This window comes from Castanea sativa, chromosome 11 (assembly GCF_040712315.1).
Source record: "Castanea sativa cultivar Marrone di Chiusa Pesio chromosome 11, ASM4071231v1".
In the NCBI taxonomy this organism is placed as follows: domain Eukaryota; kingdom Viridiplantae; phylum Streptophyta; class Magnoliopsida; order Fagales; family Fagaceae; genus Castanea; species Castanea sativa.
Genome location: NC_134023.1, coordinates 150,606 through 169,847, shown reverse-complemented (window position 1 = coordinate 169,847; position 19,242 = coordinate 150,606).

The window sequence follows — 19,242 nt, the reverse complement described above, 5'->3', positions numbered from 1 at the left end:
TAGTAACTTCTTACCAAAGTGGTTAGGCCTAACTCTCTGAATAACTGAACCCATTAAACTTATCTCAAGAGGATATTTTATATCTCCGTTAAGAGACTATGAATTCCATCTTGAGAATACATGTTCCATTAACACTAAATGTGGCTGCTCAATATACTGAGGTTTTGACTGTTACCTTAGATCTCTTTCCTGATATATCAAAGCAACCTACATTTTATGATCAGGTTCATTATCCTCTCAGGATTAAGAGTTCATGCAAATAGAAGTCGTGAGATTTATTATTCATTTCACAGTCGTTAGGAGTATAATAAATCTCACAGAGGTCCAGTTCAATATGTCTTAACTCTTAAAACATATCAACATATCAACATATCAACTAGAAGTCTCCACTTTCATCAAGATAAATCATCTTAGTTGATATGTTATAGTCTTCGTAGATGAAACGTCCAATTTCATCACCGACTACGAACTAAAATTATGAGTTTACAAAGAACTTGTGACTTATATCACTTGTGACTAAATCACATACTATGCATCTCATGAACTATACGATAATGTTCCAATATTTATGTTACCATTATTTTAGATAATAATAAAATAATTTTATTAATCATAATATTAAGTCATACACAATGTCATACATAATGTCATACATAATATTAAGGGCACTAATCTTAGCAGGCTAGCCTTTTGGGCCATTCCAATTGGGTTTTAGTATGTGGCTTGAAGTGAGACCAAAAGAGAACAAATAAGACTCTAGCTCCAATGGGCCTTAGGTTTTTCTGTCAACTCTTAACAAGTCCAAAGTTACCATTAATTATATTCCATACCATTATATGAATATAATTGCACTCTAAGCCTTATTAATAAATTATATCCCAAGACTTTATTATACATGCAACCCCTTCATTAAAATATTCATAGTAATACAAAGTCATGAATATAGACTGCCACTTTGAAGATTACTACATCTTAATCCTTGAATACCCGGTTTAATCCTTTATGTTATTCGTCATATATTTATGAAATTCAATTTCATAAATATATACTTTAGTAACTCCTTACTAAAGTGGTTGGGCCCAACTCTCTGAATAACCAAACCTATTAAACTTATCTCAAGGGAATATTTTATATCTCCGTTAGGAGATTATGAATTCCATCTTGAGAATATATGTTCTATTAACACTAAATGTGTTTGCCAACATACTGAGGTTTTGACCGTGACTAATAGATCTCACTCCTGATATATCAAAGCAACCTACATCTCATGATCAGGCCCATTATTCTCTCAGGACTTAGAGTTGATGTAAATGGAAGTCGTGAGATTTATTATTCATTTGACAGTCGTTAGAAGTTTAATAAATCTCACAGAGGTCCAGTTCAATATGTCTTGACTCTTAAAACATATCAATATATCAACTAGAAGTCTCCACTTCCATGATCAAGATAAATCATCTTAGTTGATATGTTATAGTCTTCGCAGATGAAACGCCCAATTTCATCACCGACTACAAACTAAAATTATGAGTTTACAAAGAACTTGTGACTTATATCTTCTGTGACTAAATCACATAAATCACATACTATGCATCTCATGGACTATATGATAATGTCCCAATATTCATGTTACCATTATTTTAGATAATAATAAAATAATTTTATTAATCATAATATTAAGTCATACACAATGTCATACATAATATCATACATAGCATGATACAATAGGATTTAAGGGCACTAATCTTAACAGGCTAGCCTTTTGGGCCATTCCAATTGGGCTCTAGTATGTGGCTTGAAGTGGGACCAAAAGGGAACAAATAAGATTCTAGCTCTAATGGGCCTTGGGCTTTTCTGTCAACTCTTAACAAGTCCAAAGTTATCATTAATTATATTCAATACCACTATATGAATATAATTGCACTCTAAGCCTTATTAATAAATTATATCCCAAGACATTATTATACATGCAACCCCTTCATTAAAATATTCATAGTAATACAAAGTCATGAATATAGACTGCCACTTTGAAGATTACTACATCTTAATCCTTGAGTACTCGGTTTAATCCTTTATGTTATTCGTCATATATTTATGAAATCCAATTTCATAAATATATACTTTAGTAACTCCTTACTAAAGTGATTGGGCCCAACTCTCTGAGTAACCAAACCCATTAAACTTATCTCAAGGGAATATTTTATATCTTCGTTAGGAGATTATGAATTTCATCTTGAGAATATATGTTCCATTAACACTAAATGCGGCTGCCAACATTTTGAGGTTTTGACCGTGACTAATAGATCTCACTCCTGATATATCAAAGCAACCTACATCTTATGATCAGGCCCATTATTCTCTCAGGACTTAGAGTTGATGTAAATGGAAGTCGTGAGATTTATTATTCATTTGACAGTCGTTAGAAGTTTAATAAATCTCACAGAGGTCCAGTTCAATATGTCTTGACTCTTAAAACATATCAATATATCAACTAGAAGCCTCCACTTCCATCAAGATAAATCATCTTAGTTGATATGTTATAGTCTTCGCAGATGAAACACCCAATTTCATCACCGACTACGAACTAAAATTCTGAGTTTACAAATAACTTGTGACTTATATCTTGTGACTAAATCACATAAATCACATATTATGCATCTCATGAACTATATGATAATGTCCCAATATTCATGTTACCATTATTTTAGATAATAATAAAATAATTTTATTAATCATAATATTAAGTCATACACAATGTCATACATAATATCATACATAGCATCATACAATAGGATTTAAGGTCACTAATCTTAACAGGCTAGCATTTTGGGCCATTCCAATTGGGCTCTAGTATGTGGCTTGAAGTGAGACCAAAAGGGAACAAATAAGACTCTAGTTCCAATGGGCCTTGGGCTTTTCTGTCAACTCTTAACAAGTCCAAAGTTATCATTAATTATATTCAATACCACTATATGAATATAATTGCACTCTAGGTCTTATTAATAAATTATATCCCAAGACTTTATTATACATGTAACCCCTTCATTAAAATATTCATAGTAATACAAAGTCATGAATATAGACTACCACTTTGAACATGATTACATCTTAATCTTTGAGTACTCGGTTTAATCCTTTATGTTATTTATCATATATTTTTGAAATCCAATTTTATAAATATATACTTTAGTAACTCCTTACTAAAGTGGTTGGACCCAACTCTCTGAATAACCAAACCCATTAAACTTATCTCAATGGGATATTTTATATCTCCGTTAGGAGATTATGAATTCCATCTTGAGAATATATGTTCCATTAACACTAAATGCGACTGCCCAACATACTGTGGTTTTAACCATGACTAATAGATCTCACTCCTGATATATCAAAGCAACCTACATCTCATGGTCAGGTCCATTATTCTCTCAGGATTTAAAGTTGATTTAAATAGAAGTCGTGAGATTTATTATTCATTTGACAATTGTTAGAAGAATAATAAATTTCACAGAGGTCCAGTTCAATATGTCTTAACTCTAAAAACATATCAACATATCAACTAGAAGTCTCCACTTCCATGATCAAAACAAATCATCTTAGTTGATATGTTATAGTCTTCGCAAATGAAATGCAATTTCATCACCGACTACGAACTAAAATTTTGAGTTTATAAAGAACTTGTGATTTATATCTTCTGTGACTTTTCACATAAATCACATACTATACATCTCATGGACTAAGATAATGTCCCATTAGTTCATTTATAACTAGTCTCATATAATTAAATAATTTAATTATTTATGACTTGCCAATAAATTGGATTTTAGGGCATAAATCCCAATAATATTACAGGGCTCAAATCAAGAAGGGAACCATTTCCTCAATGCGAATAATTTCCTTCAGGAATTAATTAACTACTTTGAGGGAACGGGCCTAAATGATCGATGCCCTAAAAGATCTTTTGCTTTTAGCAAAGAGCATGGACTTTAGAGGGAGAGAGGGAATCAACCTATCTGGTGCATGCCTGCCATTCTATTCTCTCCCTTTTTGTTTTCTTTGTTCTCTCTAATTCCTTCTTTCTTTTCTTTTCGTTTTCTTTCTCAGTGCTTGCCTAGTTATTGTGGTTCTCTTAGAGGTTACTATTACCGTATTCGTGTTTTCTCCCCCTTTACTGTGCACGACAAGGGTCCTTATATAATGCCTGGCGCAAATGACTTTTACCATTTTAGCCTTTAACCACCTTTGTCTGGTGTGGGTGTCCTTACCAACCATTACTGATTAGTTAGTTGCTCAGCTAGCACCACTTATCTGTGTTGGCCGCGCCATTCCACATCACTAGACAAAGAGGACTATTTTGGTTGTTTACTTGCTGTGGCATTCTTACCTGTCACGACGTGGGTGCTCTCTCTCTCCATCCCTCATGGCATGCACCTAGAGGTTCTAACTCATCCTTGCTTCTTTTGGGTGGTATGTCATCCCAGCAGGAAACTTCCCCCAAAAGAGCCTGAGCAAGAACCACGATATAGGTTTTTCTCCTCTCTCCACCGCCAAACCATGCCCTTTTACCTTTGACCCATGACCCATCACTTCTTGTATTGGCTCAGTACAGGCTTGTAGTGTCTGGACCTTGTGCGTGCCTCACTTTTATGTTCGTCCAAAACCTGCCTGCTGCCTATGCGTTTAGTGCGGTTTGGAGGTCCGTCTGCACATTCTGCTATTCATCCTTAACTTCTTATGGCGTGAGCTGTTTTCTGATTTCCCATTCTTTATGGCTTGCTCCCTTAAGGGCTGGGCTTTTCTTGACTGTGGGCTTTCCCTCCTCCAGGCCACTCTTTCTGCTTTCTTCCTACGGTCTTGCTATTACTTCCTGTTGCATCATTCCGTTATTCCTGTTATGATGTCATCTACCCCTAACTTGCTAGGTCTTGTTTAGGCTTGCTGCTTATTTCTTTTTTTGATGACCCGGTATGATCGTTGGGCTTTCTATTGCTTGCGAGCTCCTATGTACCATTTATTTTCTTTTGGGCATCCTTGGCCCATTTACTTTCCTTGGGCATCCTCGACCCATTTACTTTCCTTGGGCATCCTTGGCCCTTTACAATTCTACATATCCCCATGGGATTTTACTAACTCCTTGGGTTTTCCAGACCCAATTATTCTATCCTTCATCCTTAGGGTTTATGGACTCTCCATTAACCCCTTACTTTCTTTACTTGTTTCACTTCAGCCTGTTGTGGCCCATTCTCTCTTTTCTACATCACATACTGTCTATGGGTTTGCTACGTTTCTCTTTTCGAGTCTTTTTAGGCCCATTTGCTTCCTCAAGGTCCATTTGTTTATTTTATGGACTTATGATCCATTATTCCTGCCACTTGAGCTTAATGGCTTTTCTATCCAATTACTAACTCTCTTCTCCCCATGTTGTTGGGCTTCTTCTTCCTACTGAGCTTCCCAAAATGAGCATCAACACTTATTTTTTTAACTTTTTTTCTACACTTTCAACAAAATAAATTTAGTTTCAGCTAAATAAGTTGTTCCAAATGGACACATATGGTTCCTAAAATTATCCATGACAATAAGGATCAAGGATCATACTTAGGATGTTAATCCAAAACATAATGTACCTGCACTGGTGCCACTTGTTAGATTTTAGACCCCTAAACAAGCAGTGTTTAACCAAATTTAAGGCCAAATTATTAATTAGATCAATTATGAACACCTTAAATTAAATAAATAATTTAAAATATCATGCACAACAGAAAAGTAAATGACACAAGATATGATGACCTAGAAAACCTATCGAGTATCAATTCTGAATACTGCCATCTTGAACATTGTCTAATCAATCCTATCGACTCTTTGAGTTATATTTAGACAAATTTGTGTTCATGTGATTGCCAAAAAATTTATACACATATAGAACCTAACAACCGCAGAGGTAGAAACACAAATTATTCATAACTTCTTAAAATGATAAATTGTTATGGTTCTATCACTATTATTATTTCACTGTCTACTATTGATATTGACAACTTAAGCCGTTACGCAATTCCCATCATGAGGTAAAATAGCATTTAAAATGCTCATTGAAAGTGTAGATAAAAGTAGGAACCATTAGTGAATTCTAGTTAGTTCTGTTAGGACCAAGAGTTAGGATTAGTGCCCTTAAATCCTATTGTATGATGCTATGTATGATACTATGTACGTTATTATGTATGACTTAATGTTGTGATTAATAAAGTTGTTTTATTATTATCTAAAATAATGGTAACATGAATATTGGACATTATCATATAGTCCATGAGATGCATAGTATGTGATTTATGTGAAAAGTCACGAAAGATATAAATCACAAGTCCTTTGTAAACTCAAAATTATAGTTCGTAGTTGGTGATGAAATTGGGAATTTCATTTGCGAAGACTTTAACATATCAACTAAGATGATTTGTCTTGATCATGGAAGTGGAGACTTTTAGTTGATGTGTTGATATGTTTTAAGAGTTAAGACATATTAAACTGGGCTGCTGTGAGATTTATTATTCTTCTAATGACTGTCAAATGAATAATAAATCTCACAACTTCGATTTACATAAACTCTTAATCCTGAGAGGATAATGGACCTGATCATGAAGTGTAGAATGTTTTGATATATTAGGAGTGAGATCTAAAGGAACGGTCAAAATCTCAATTATTCAAAGAGTTAGGTCTAACCACTTTGGTAAGAAGTTACTAAAGTATATATTTATGAAATTGGATTTCATAAATATATGATGAATAACTTTAAAAGATTAAACCGGGTACTCAAGGATAAGATGTAGTAATTTACAAAATGGTAGTCTACATTTATGACTTTGTATGACTACAAATATTTTATGAAGGGGTTGCATGTATAGTAAAGTCTTGGGATGTAATTTATAAATAAGGCGTAGAGTGTAACTATATTTATATAGTGGTATTAAATATAGTTAATGGTAACTTTGGACTTGTCAAGAGTTGACAGAAAAGCCTAAGGCCTGTTGGAGCTAGTGTCTTATTGGTCTCTTTTGGTCTCACTCCAAGCCACATACTAAAGCCTAATTCGAAGGCCCAAAAGGCTAGCCTAATTAGATAATCAGTTATAAGGAGAAAAACAGACAAAATTTTTATGTATGAAAAGATAGACATCATTGTGAAATGGTCTGTATGTGTGAGTGAGATACTTTATCATTCTCCCTTGAAAATTGATTGAAAGACCACACTTCTTGGGTGTAAAGTGGAATTCGAGTGAAGATTAAAAGTGTTTCCAAGTATTTCTGATTTTGGTTTTGATTTTCACCACACTAATGTACGCTCTCTTGTTCTTCAATTCTGAAATTTGCACAGTACATGTTAACAATTGCGAATGAAGTAGATCCGTTAATTTTTCCGCTTTGTATGTTTTGTATGTGATACAAATATATAATTTTCTATCAAATGGTATCAGAGCGGTCTTCAATTCGAATTTGTATAAAATGTTTTGTGAGTTTTGGAATTAGAGATTATAGTTTCATGATGTTAGAAGATTATGTATGTATTTAATTTTCTGCATGGTTGTTGAAATTATGATATGATAAAAACTGATATTGATGTTATGATATTGTTTAGATTTGAATTTAAGTATGTTAAATTGATCTTTAAGGCTATAGCATCAATAGAATTCAGTTTTGAAATCAAATTCCATTTATTATGTTCATATGGTGGTTGTTTGTTTATGGAAAACCGTTGAAAACGATTCAGATCTTCCCTTTAAAAACTAAAAACATTGGTTTTTTGCGGGTATGCTTTACTTGCGAAATAGTCGCAAGACAGTCGCGAAAGCTTCTGTCTGAATTTGTGTTTTCACAAAATTTTTCGTGGGTAAGCTTTACTCGCGAAATAGTCGCGAAAGTCTCTGTCTGAATTTTGTGTTTTCATTTTTTTGCCTTAATTCATTTTCGCGAGAAGAGCTTAGTCGCGAGATACCCACGAAAATGCCACTGAAGGGAATTTTAAACTTTTTCCAATTGTTTTCAAATGTATAAAATGCAAGGCTGTGTGTGATTAGATTACACATGTTTACAAATTAAAAACCTTTAATTTAAAACATCTAGTGGGAGAGAGATACAAGGGTTGGATCTCACGGCCTCCATTGTTGGTTCATTTTAGTGTGAAATATATACTTTGTCTTTGCTTCGAGTTTAGCATTCCATGCGGAGAGTATTTATTTCATGGTATTACAGGATTGAATTTCTTGGTTTATAGTAGTTTGATCAAACACCTTGTCTTAGCCTCGATCTTTGCATTCCATGTGGAGGGTGTTTTGTATCATGGTACTACACAATAAGCCTATTAAAGGGATGAAATGTGGCAACACATGATTCTAGACAATGGTATACACTAGACTAAGTATTATAGTATCCTCTATGCTGAGTTCTTACTATCATTACTTAGAGGCTAAATGTAAAATGGCATATTATTAGTGTTTGATAAGAGTTATCATGATAGCACTACTAATGAGAATAGTTCTCAATCACTCATAGTATTTTATATTTACTCTATGCTGAGGGATATTGAATATAGGATTGGGTTGTCATTGCATAGATTATATTGTGGTTTTATTAAGGTTCCATATTATATGTTTGTATGCAAAATTGATAATGTCCAGTTTACTTATTATATTCATGTTCATTATTTTCAGATTTGATCATGGCATCATTTAGCCCACTTGTTGTTATTCTTAATAAAAACAAATTGACTGGATCCAACTATGTTGACTGGAAAAGAAATTTGGACATTGTTCTTACAGCTGAAGCACAAATATGTGCTTAACCCTATCCGAGCTTTCCTTCATTAGATGCTCCTTCTGAGGAAAAACAGCGATATGATCGTTGGCAAAAATCTAATGAAATGGCCAAGTGTTAAATCTTAGCATCTATCTCAAATGTTCTACAGCATCAAATGCAGGATGTAGAACTAGCTTCGGACATCATGCTAAGTCTGAAATAGATGTTTGGTGAGCAAGGTTGTTCTCCAAGGCGAGAAACGATGAGGCAGATTTATAATACCAAAATGGCTAAAGGCAGTTCAATGAGGAAGCATTGTCTTACAATGATCTCTAATCTGAATACATTGGAGGTTTTAGGTGCCAACATTGATGGAGAATCCCAAGTGGATATAATACTCTAGTCACTACCGGAATCATTCAAGGAATTCAGACTCAATTATAATATGAGCAAAAAGATTTATTCGTTGTCTGAATTGATGAATGAATTGGTAGCGGCGGAAGGCATCGTTGGTACTTCTAGTGTTAATGCCAATATGGCTGAAGCCTTTACTTCTCAAACTAAGTCGAAAGGCAAGGGTAAGAAGAAGATGAAGGACTTCACCAAGCAAGAGGGTAAACAAATTGCCTTAGGGGTTGCTTACAAAGGAAAGAAAACCAAAGGAAAGTGTTTCCATTGTGGGGAGAAAGGATATTGGAAGAGGAATTATCCAAAGTTTAAAGTTGCCAAGAATAAGGGTATGAAAAGTTCCTTTCTTCTTGAAATATGTTTGGTACAAAATCTTATGGATTCCTAGTGTGTGAATTCAGGTTATACTAATCATATATGCAATTCTTTGCAGGGGTTTCAAGAGACCAGAAAGTTGAATGAAGGGGAATTGTTTCTTACTTTGGCTGATGGGAGCAAGATTCCAATTGTAGCTGTTGGAGTTGTTAATTTATGCTTTGAGTCAAGGGTCAATACCTGCTCGACAGATAGCTATCTATCGAGGTTTAATAAGGCTCGACAGATACTATCTATTGAGGTATCTATCGAGGTTACGAAAATCAGAATTTTTATATCTGATTTTCGACCCACACTTATGTATTTGTGTAGGCTTTCTTTTCTTACAACCCTAGACATATATAAGGCTTATTTTAAAAGCCTTCACATAAGAGAATACAAGGAGAACATATGAAAAAGGTGACTGAAGCCTCATTCTCTCTGAAAAAAGCTACTGCATCTTTGCGCCTTAGGGTTTTGTAACCAAGTGCTTCTTGATCTTCATTGTTGATAAAGTGAAGAACTTTGCAGCCAACATTCTTCTTCCTGAAGTTGGTGAGTGAGTCACGTATTGAGATCCGTACATCAAAGGGTGGTGTTCAATATTGAAGAGTTTAGAGGTTTTGAAGCGGTAGAAGGTTTTCTACTGTAAGCTCATCTATGGGGATTGTAGAGTCTAGGGACAAAGGTTTTATACTAGATCTGAAACTTCTCTTTACAATAGTGGATTTCTTTTCGGGAAGGTTTCTCCCTAGGTTTTTTACTGTGAAACTGGTTGGTTTCATTGGTTTTCTTGGGTTATCATATCTTGTCTTATTTACTTTTCCGCTGCACTTATATTTGACATGATATTGATGTTTGTTTGTTTTAACAAGTTTTATTCATAATAAATCTAATTAACAACTTAGGTTTAAAACTTGTTAATTCTATCAACCGAGGTCTAAATTTCCCAACAACATTTAATGTAGAAGGAACATATATTCTCAAGATGAAATTCATAATCTCTTAACGGAGATATAAAATATTCCATTGAGATAAGTTTAATGGGTTTGGTTATTCAGAGTATTAGGCTTAACCACTTTAGTAAGAAGTTACTAAAGTATATATTTATGAAATTGGATTTCATAAATATATGATGAATAACTTAAAGGATTAAACAGGGTACTCAAGGATTAAGATGTAGTAATCTTCAAAATAGCAGTCAACATTCATGATTTTGTATTACTATGAATATTTTAATGAAGGGGTTGAATGTATAATAAAGTCGTGGGATATATGTTATTAATAAGACCTAGAGTGCAATTATATTTATATAGTGGTATTAAATATAATTAATGGTAATTTTAGACTTGTCAAGAGTTGATAGAAATGCCCAAAACCCATTGGAGCTAGTGTCTTATTTGTCCCTTTTAGTCCCACTCCAAGCTACATACTAGAGTCCAATTGGAATGGCCTAAAAGGATAGCCCAATTAGATAATCAGTTATATATAAGGAGAAAAACATACAGAATTTTGTAATGAATGTATGAAAATGGTGTGTATGTGAGTGTAGGCCACTCTATTATTCTCCCTTGAACATATACGTATAAACTGATTGAGAGACCACACTTCTTGGGCATAAGTGGAATTAGAGTGAAGATTAAAAGTGTTCCCAACTACTTCTAATCTTTGGTTTTGAATTTCACCACACCAAGGTACGTTCTCTTATTCTTAAATTCTAAAATTTACATAGTACATGTTATCAATTGTGAGTGAACTAGATCCTTTAATTTTCCGCTGCGTATGTTTTGTATGCGATTCAAACTATGTTTTTCCTCCAGACACAAGCGCCAAAGTGGGCAATGTTCAGTAGATTAGAGGCCTAGCCTCCCCAAGTGATTATGTCCTTCTATCTCGCTCTCTAAGTCTCTTCTCTAGAGCATGTATTAGGGTTCCCCCTCTCCTTGTACCCTTTATCTTTTCCTTCTCCTTGCTTGGGCCGCGTTCCCTAGGTATGGCATATTTCTGTTTTACATTTCTTGTATCTTACTAGGCCATACCCTTGGAATATTGGCAATGTCTGATTTACTTCCTACTCTGTGTGGTTGCATTGTGCATTGATAACGCCTTAAAATGTATACTTTTTATATCATTATGTGGACGTTATCTCCTTATTACTATGCTTAATTTGTATAATTAAGTCATGATTTGCATTAGTCCCTATTATTTATCTTTACATAATTTCTTGAACAAGATGCCATTCATTGTGTGTAATTTTCTACTTTCAGGAAATTATGTGAGAAAGATGATTTTATAGGAATTTGTGAGAAAATGGAGGCCAAAATAGAATCAAGTGGAGCTAAAGGACCATGCTTAAATGTCTAAGGAGGTGCAGCTGGAGTTCTTGGATCGTTTACCATGATTGGAAGCTTCAAATAAGGAAAGAAACCAAAGAGGCAGAATCTGAAAAGGAAAAATCTGATTTGAGTACTGATCAGTATTTTGGGCTTATCTCACTCATCAAAAATCCAATTGACATAAGGCCAAATAGGTTGGACCGTGACTTAATTATCTACAACTTTCCAGTTTTGAGTTTTCCGAAATTCACAAGTTTTGAAGGCCGAAATTAACTCACAAGTTACCATTGTAATCTTGGATGGAAATTAAAATAGGAAAAGTTTTATTTTCTTTAGACACTTTATGTTAGGGTTTTGAAGGGAGGCTGTGAGAATGAATTTTGGGCAGAGAAAACCTTGTATTTTCCTTTCTCTAATGGCAGCCTAAACTCCTTGCTAGGGCTAGGGGTTATGTTTCTTCTATACGGTATGAATACTCAATGTGATTTTTTCTAGGATTTTATCAACGACATATTTGATTGTTTGATTAGATTTCTTTTGATGTATTAGTTCTTCCATGCTTTTAATTAGTTCAATCATGTTTTTCTTATTGTTTAGATGAATTTCTAGTAGTTTCAAATAGAAATTAGATTTTAAAGTGAATGGGTTTTTTTGAAAAACTTTTCTAACCGCGTTATTAATCAAGGTTATCATGCGTTCTTGAATTGTCTCAGTTCAACCGAATCATAAGTTTTTAATTGTATAAGAACAATCAATTATGAAATAGATATTTTCTTAGATCACAAAGAATCTCATATCGATATAGGGAAACACCCCGATGCCCTAGTATTTACATTATTGATTTAAATAAGTTTTTATTATTATTCTTGTTAACAATTACCAAGCAAAATTATTTTTCTTCTTCACCCAAATTGTTATTTAATTATATTGTCTTTCAATTTACCCTGCTCTTTGTGGTTCGACCTCGGTACTCCGAGAATTATATTGCTATGCGGAGGGGACTTTTTACAAAAAGAACCCGCAGATGCAATGGATTATCTTGATGAGATAGCTAAAAACTCTAACACATGGACTAGACCTAGCCCTATGGACTCCACTGATAGGACTAGAACTAACACTACCACTTCTAGTGGAAGTGTTTTCAAGTTAAGGGAAGATGATAACATGAGTGCAAAAATCAGCATGTTAACTAAAGAAATTGAGGCACTCAAAATGAAAGGAAGTAAGAGTGTTAGTGCTACCTTTAGAGAGGACCCTATGGAGGTGTGTAAAATCTGTCATGAGATAAACCATGCTACAAATGAATGTGCATCACTTTCATCATTTTTAAATGTGCCAGAAGAACAAGTACATGCATTTAATTCATATTGGCCAAAAAATTCCTCATATTTTAACAATTATAACCCAGATATGCGAAACCATCCGTTTTTGAGTTATAAGAGTGACAATGTGTTGAATCCTTCTGCTCCAAGGAATTTTAATTCACCACATGCATCATCATCATCATCATCTAGACCTTCCTTGGAGGATGCACTTAGTACTTTCATTCAAAAGCAAAGTGAGCAAAATCAAAAGTTTGAATCCATGCTCACTAGGCTAGATGAAGAGGTAAGAGAGACCAAGAGTCATATAACTAGGCTTACAAATTCATTGAGTGGGATAGAGAGAGGGAAGCTTCCTTCCCAAACTCAACCCAATCCCATCAATCAAAATCTAAAAATTGGCTCTAAGGATAAACATGAGGAAGTAAAAACTGTGACCATTTTGAGGAGTGGCAAAGAGATTGATAAAAGTGCTCCTTTAATAACTAAGAAATCTAAGGAGACCCCAGTTGAAGGAGAGAGGGTTGAAATTGAGTCACTTGGGCTTGATGACATTGAACAATGCCCAATCCCTCCACCATTTCCACAAGCCTTAAAATTACCTAGGAAATTGGACACCGCATCTGAGATATTAGAGCATTTGCATCAAGTCAAGATAAATTTGCCATTATTGCATGTTATCAAGCAGAGGAGGGATGACCTTGGCATATGCAGGCACTTGCTTGATAACCTTGGCATATGTAGGCACTAAATATGCATATTTAGGCCCAGGTAAGTTAAAACCTAGGTGGGATAACCTTTTCATTGTAAGGGAAGTGTTTAACCATGGAACTGTAGTAGTTGAGGACCCTAGAGATGGTAGGATTTTGAAAATTAATTGACAAAGGTTAAAACTATACTTAGGGGGAGTTATACTAGAGGAGGAGACTATGCCACTTGAGATCCCTGCCTGTTGGGATGCTACATGAAATCTGAAAGGGCCATATGAAATTGTACCATTTTTTTTTTCCTTTTTCTTTTTGCCTTTTGTTTTTGTTTTTGTTTTATTTTGTTTTGTTTTGTTTTTTTTTTTTTTTGTTTTGTTTGTGAGCTAACATTTGCAAGTGTGAAAGAAATTTAAAAAAAAAAAGAATTAAATTAAATGCTTAAGGTAACTTCTTCCCTTTATACTTGAATTTATTTTGGCTTTGATACATTGAGGACAATGCAATATTTTATTTGGGGGGAGAGGTTTAAACTTTTTGCTACACCTTGCATGATTTTTCTTTCTTTCTTAAAAAAAAAACGTTGAATATGAATGCAGAAGAGTTATATGCTTTATTTTTATATCATATGATGGAATGAATAATGCTGAGTTGGTTATACTATTTGCTATATTAAGACTCTTTCATGAAGAGTACAATTGGAAACTTTTGAGCACAATAGCCAGGTTAGTGGATGGTTGGATGTTAGATATGCATGGATCATAAACAAGTTAGATAAAAGCTGAAACTCAACCCATATGGAGAGTTCTTGAGCCTTACTTTTCTTTGTGAGAGTATATCTTTCTTTGAACTCTTAAATTTCTCTCATATGCTTCAATTTTTGTAAAAGATCTCTATATTTTTTTGGTTGACTACTGGAAACTTTATGGGGAGATATACCATGATCCTACTTATTTTTGTCCTTAGGCATGCTGGTTTATGTGGAATTTTAGGAGATAAGAGCCTAAGACCACCAATTTTTTGTCACTAGCTAAACAAATTTTCAGCCTACCTTTACATTAACCATTGTCACCATCATTTGAGCCATGATAAATACTTCTACAATATCACAAAAATATTTTTATTTATGGGTATTCTCATGGGGGTTCAGGTATTTCAAAAAAAGAAAAGAAAGAGGAGACATACATAATCAGTCAATAAAGTATTGGTGTCTTACACATCCTTCATGTATTTCAGAAGGGTTGAGTAAAGGTTATTTTGATTCAATTTGTTTGTTATCGCTATGAGTTGGGTTTGGCTTGAATTTTCTGCATTTGATTCATATACCTCATATTTCAAAGAGAGCAGTTGCCTTTATAAGATTATACTACCACTATGCCTAAAGTCCTACTTGATCCTAAAGGTGCATGGCTGGTATGTGTTTGGGATAAAAACTAGGGATAAGAATGGTATTAACCTCATGTTTCCAGGAATTCAACATCCATTCCAAGAGATCTTTTTTCCATTGTTTTAGCGGCTACTTTTGTATACACATGTGATATTCTTAAGACTTCTTCTTTCCTTTTTGTTCACATGTGATTTGAAGAGAGAAACCATTACTTCTATGTGTGTTCTTTCAGAGTGTTGATGACTTAAGAGAGATTTTGTAGTCGAGGCTCTAATCTAGATTATTCTTGGTCTATGCATGTTTGGAAAAGCCGGTTTGATTGGATGGGCTATGCACACACACACTCCAAAAGTGAAGCTAGTGAAAACTATTTAATATGATGAATAGTATCCCAACTCAAAAATTGAAAATTCATTTGTATGATATAATGATAAAGTTGATTAATATTTGCTGCAGGAATTTTCAGGAAACCATTGACTTTTGTGGGTAGAGTCACTGCAAACCCTCACGAGAGTAAACTCGTCTACTAGGGTGACCTAGGGGTTCAAAGACTTGCTGCAAATGGGAAGTGCAGCCGTGTAGCCTACGAAAGTGGCTTGTATTTTATTTTTATTTTCACTTTTAGTAGACATGGGTTCTTTGTGGATTACTAGGGACTAGCAAGATTTAAGTTGGGGGGTGTGATAACGCCTTAAAATGTATACTTGTTATATCTTTATGTGGGTGTTATCTCCTTATTACTATGCTTAATTTGTATAATTAAGTCATGATTTGCATTAGTCCCTATTACTTATCTTTACATAATTTCTTGAATAAGATGCCATTCATTGTGTGTAATTTTCTACTTTCAAGAAATTATGTGAGAAAGATGATTTTACAAGAATTTGTGAGAGAATGGAGGCCAAACTAGAATCAAGTGGAGCTAAAGGACCATTCTTAAATGTCTAAGGAGGTGCAGCTGGAGTGCTTGGATCGTCTACCATGATCGGAAGCTTCAAATAAGGATAGAAACCAAAGAGGCAGAATTTGAAAAGGAAAAATCTGATTTGAATACTGATCAGTATTTTGGGCGTATCTCACTCATCAAAAATCCAATTGACACAAGGCTAGATGGGTTAGAACCGTGACATATTTATCTACAACTTTCCAGTTTTGAGTTTTCCGAAATTCACAAATTTTGAAGGCCGAAATTAACACACAAGTTACTGCTGTAATCTTGGACCGAAATTAAAATAGGAAAAGTTTTATTTTCTTTGGACACTTTATGTTAGGGTTTTGAAGGGAGGCTGTGAGAATGAATTTTGGGTAGAGAAAACCTTGTATTTGCCTTTCTCTAATGGCAGCCTAAACTCCTTGCTATGGCTAGGGGTTATGTTTCTTCTATACGGTATGAATATTCAATGTGATTCTTTCTAGGATTTTATCAATGACATATTTGATTGTTCTATTAGATTTCTTTTGATGTATTAGTTTTTCCATGCTTTCAATAAGTTCAATCATGTTTTTCTTATTGTTTAGATGAATTTCTAATAGTTTCAAATAGAAATCAGATTTTAAAGTGAATGAGTTTTTCTGAAAAACTTTTCAGACCGCATTATTAATCGAGGTTATCATGCATTCTTGAATTGTCTCAGTTCACCCGAATCATGAGTTTTTAATTGTATAAGAACAATCAATTATGAAATAGATATTTTCTTAGATTACAAAGAATCTCATATCGATATGGGGAAACACCCCGATGCCCTAGTATTTACATTATTGATTTAAATAATTTTTTATTATTATTCTTATTAACAATCACCAAGAAAAATTATTTTTCTTCTTCACCCAAATTGTTATTTAATTATATTGTCTTTGAATTTACCCTGCTCCTTGTGGTTCGACCTCGGTTCTCCGAGAATTATATTGCTACGATCTCCTACACTTGGGAGTGAGCAAGCATGCATGATGTATGTATATCTATATCTGCTTGTATATGGGTGATTGTGCACTTAGTATGATGGACTCTTGTGGCTACGTGAGTGACCCTCTCTAGTCATAAGAGCTCTTGACCTTGTAGTGTGAGTATGTGCATAAGGCGATTGTCGTAGGTGCATATTCATGCTATATTGTGTGCACGATCATTGCGGTGTGATTGTCCTGATCCATGCTACCCAGTGACACTGGTTTCCCCATGTACGCGACATGTATCAACACGCTTGATACTTTAGAGGGCTTCGGCTCGTCTCAGTACGAGTGTGTCGATATGCGCTGTATACATAGTCATGAAACCCTGCCAGTGCGCCATAGCACACCAAATGCGAAACTCTATCGGATTCTTGCCGTGAAAATGAGGCACCCTATTGCTGTATTCTCATAGTAAAAGTTTAGTGAGAATAACATTTTGTATGCTATAATGCACCTGAGGCAAAGCGCTGCCGAATTTCCACCACGAAAATAAGGCGAAATGCTGCAAAATTTTCTCTGTGGAAATTTAGCATCGATTCCAAACGCACTGAGAAAGCATCGACTGGGACCATACCATTCCAAAATCAAACCACAAAGCCCAACATGTTTAAAGCCCTGAAAGTTAATGCTAATAGCTTGTTTTCAATTTCCAATGTCTAAAAATTATGTTTTTACCAAAACAAAGGACTGTCTTTGGACAGGCATTGTAGGGTGCCTAACATCTTCCCCACACATAACCAGATTTCCGAACTCAAGAATTAAGATTTTTTATCCATCCATATTAAATTAAGAAAAACAACATTTTTCTTAGTCTAAGATCGGTAATAAAATCAAATAGAGTTAGGTGACCAATCACATCTTAGAAAAACTCAATAATTGGTGGCGACTTCACTTACCCTTGGTAATTTCCTTAAATCAACTCAGATTCCAGTCACACACCCGGGGTACGACACACCTCTACAGCACCCAAGCTCCAAGCTTCACATGCATGTGCATGCCTACACTCCCCCTCTCTTCCCCAAAAGGAGGGAGAAGCGCGTGAGCGTCGCCACAATGGGTGGTCGAGCAACAGCGAGGTGTCGACAAAGCCCAATAAAAAAAAAAAAAATTAAAACAATTGGCAAGATTGGGTCTACCTAGCTCTTCCCTCATGAGCTAAGCCCAAGCCAAATTATGGAAGTATATAAAAGGAAATGTAGCAAAAATAACAACTTTAGAATGGCGTAGCAGAGGAAAAAAATCAATTTTAGTTGTAGGACTATTTTGAATTGATATATATATATATATATATATATATATATATATATATATATATATATATATATATATATTGCTTTTTATTCTATACATGACATTTATTTAATTTTGTAAATAAAAATTTGAAGATTCAATGTGAGAGGAAACATTAATCAATTTGTTCCTTTTAGTTGTAGGATTAAATTTTGTGCAAAGTTATTCATGCTACTTGACATAATTTAAGACATTTTAAGCTTTCAAAATTGAGTAGTTTTAGTACCACATAAATTGTCACAATTTTTACCACAATTATTTTATGTGTCAGACTGTGACTGTTTGTTACTTTCACAAAGACCCATTACTTTTTCTCTATCTCTCATAGTCTGCTACGTGAACAGTTTTGAAACAAATTGTGTCATTTTATATGGTCTTAGAATTTATCTTCAAAATTGAACTAAATTTATATTAGGAGAAAATGATGAAAGTGATTTGTAGAGAGGGAAAATTCCCGACCTATCACAAGCTGACACATCATACTACCAAGTCCACAAAATACAACCAATTACAAAGCGCCACGTATTGCTGCTAGGTTTTGCCATCGCTATTCAGAAACCAATAGAAATTTGCCAAGTGTCATTGAAATAAAGGCATGAAACTGCGTCAGCAGGTGTAAGCAATGACACAAGCAGCTCCGCACGTGTAAGCAGTGACACAAGCACTCAGCACATGTAAGCGATGACACAGGCAGCCTCGCACGTGTAAGCAGTGACACAA